The 2,334-nt window shown below is 46.6% G+C and overlaps 1 pseudogene; it reads right to left on the bottom strand.

Moving 5' to 3' along the window:
* Positions 1–1,271: 1,271 nt before the first annotated feature.
* On the bottom strand, positions 1,272–2,132 carry LOC128100974 (40S ribosomal protein S2-like; annotated as a pseudogene).
* Positions 2,133–2,334: the final 202 nt, after the last annotated feature.

Below are 2,334 nucleotides of genomic sequence, written 5' to 3'. Positions count from 1 at the left end.
TCAACTTACAGAAGGAGTTTGCTTATGGTTCCAACAGGCTAAGAGACCATGATGGCAGGGACTCCTGCCAGCACTCAGCAAGCATGGTAGCAGGAACAGCTGAGAGCTCACTTCTTGAACCTCAAGCAGAAAGCAGGGAGTATAAGCTGGGAATGGCAAGTGGCTTTTAAAGCCTCAGAGCCTCTCCCCAGCGATGTTTTCCCTCCAGCAAATCCACACCTCCTAAGCTTATCCAAACAGCACCAGCAGCTGGGGAATCATATTTTCAAACATCCGAGCCTATGGGGGACACTCTCACCCAAACCACCACAGAAGCCCAGAGTGATGTCTCAAATGTCATCCTCCTGCATCAGTTCCTGCCTGCTGCTGAGTTCTTAGATGACATGCATGAGATACTTGCCAACTGCTCAGCTTTATGGTGCCTACTGATACCCCTCTGACAGCATGCATTTGGAGTCTCCCCTGTTTGGGTCACTTGTCACCTTTCAACAGCTTTTGTGCCCCTCTTCTGTCGGTACTTTCAGGATTTCCACTTGGTGAATCTAAAGCATTGGTTACAAGAACTTCAGGTTTGGGTTTCTTCGCATTATTTCCCGCACTTGAAAATCACTGTGCTGTGGCCCACAGAATCAGCTAAGCAGGGCTCATAGAGGGTCATGCAGAGAGAAGTGACAGTAATGGACCCCGTATGGGTCTGAGCTAGGTCCTCTGCATACAAGATATGGTTTTGTAGCTGGGTGTTCTTGTGGGTCTCCTAACAGTGGGACTGGGCCCTCTTCCTCCTTCTGGGTTGCCTCGTCCAGCCTTGATCTGTGCGTATGTGCCCAGTCTTATTGTAACTTATTATTGCCATGCTTGGTAGATATCCCTGGGAAGACTGTTCTCTTTTTTAAGGGAAATGGAGGAGTATATCTTGGGGAGAGCAGATAGAAGTGGGGGGAGACTGGGAGGATTGGAGGGAGGGGAAACTGTAGTGAAGATGTAATGTATGAGAGAAGAATAAAATAAAATAAAAATTACATAATTTTAGTGATTTTTTTTAAAAAAATAAAACCACTGTGCTCTTTGAAGATGTAAATTAATATTTTCATTGAATTCTGGACATTTTAAGTGACTATTTTCAAATAATTTTTTTCTATTTTCTTTTCTGAGAACCCCTACTATTTAGACAGAATGCTTGTGCTTTTTGATGGGCCATGGCCTCTGAGGCTCTGTTCTTCCTTTTTTTTTTAATAGACTTAATTCACTTTATTTTTCTTGTATAAAAACCCTTATGTAGTGGCCACAGCTGGAGCCTGGGTCCTCTGAACAGAGACTCTGATGTGGGTTTTCACAAGATGGTCAGTGCATTTCTGATATGGAGACTTGGTGGGCACAGTCTCTTTCCAGAGGTCGGGGGTCAGTTAGCTGTAGGTCTTGGAGATGGCATCAAAGGTAGCCTTGGCAAAGGTGCTCAGGGTGGCAGTGCAGCCCCTGGCTGATGTGTAGCAGTCATCGATAACAGCCATCATCAGTAGCTTCTTGGGCGCAGGAGCAGAGACGATGCCAGTGCCTCTGGAGGACAGGGGTGAGACGCCCAACACAGAGCCACAGCGGCCAGTCACTTTGCACAGAACAGTGTGGGGCTTACCAATCTTTTTCTCCCAGTAGCCTCTCCACACAGGGACAATGGAAAGTTTGGCCAAGATGACGGCCCCTTGGATGGCAGTGGCTACCTCCTTGGAGCACTTAACACCAAGACCAATATGACCATTGTAGTCCCCAATAGCGACAGAAGCCTTGAACCTGGTCTGCTGGCCAGCCGGAGCTGCTGCACTGGCATGATCTATAGAACCTCATCCTTTAGGGATGCTTCCAGGGAAAAATCTCAGATTCTTTAATGGGAAGGGAGAATAGGTAGATCTCCTCCAGGGACTTGATACTTATATCCTTGACAAGGCCACCCAACTTGGTGATGGGATCCACTCCTTATCTTCAGCTCTACCTTCATAAACCCGGTGGTGGCCTCGGCCATGGCCTCGATCATGACCTGTAAGACCGCTGCTGAATCTTCTGCTGAAGCTGCCATGGCCTCTTAATCCTGGGTCCAAGATCTTCCCCGACCTTTCCGCTGTACGTGCGTCATCTGCCATTTGGTGTTTTCCTGAAGAAGCAGCTTCTTCGTTGTTCTTAACTTTATTTCATTTTGTTCCTTTGGATGATAATCACTTAATTTACCTTCCAAAGACTGTGTTTTTTCTTTTTTCTGCTAGAATATGACGAGTCCGTCTAGGGAACTATTTTTTTGTGATGGTCCGCTTCAGCTCCAGCGTTTCTGAGTGTTTTTGCTTTATG

Source organism: Peromyscus californicus, unplaced genomic scaffold, assembly GCF_007827085.1.
Source record: "Peromyscus californicus insignis strain IS unplaced genomic scaffold, ASM782708v3 Scaffold_7__1_contigs__length_154581171, whole genome shotgun sequence".
Lineage (NCBI taxonomy): Eukaryota > Metazoa > Chordata > Mammalia > Rodentia > Cricetidae > Peromyscus > Peromyscus californicus.
Note: the sequence above shows the minus strand (reverse complement) of the source record. Positions and strands in the feature narration are given on the sequence as shown.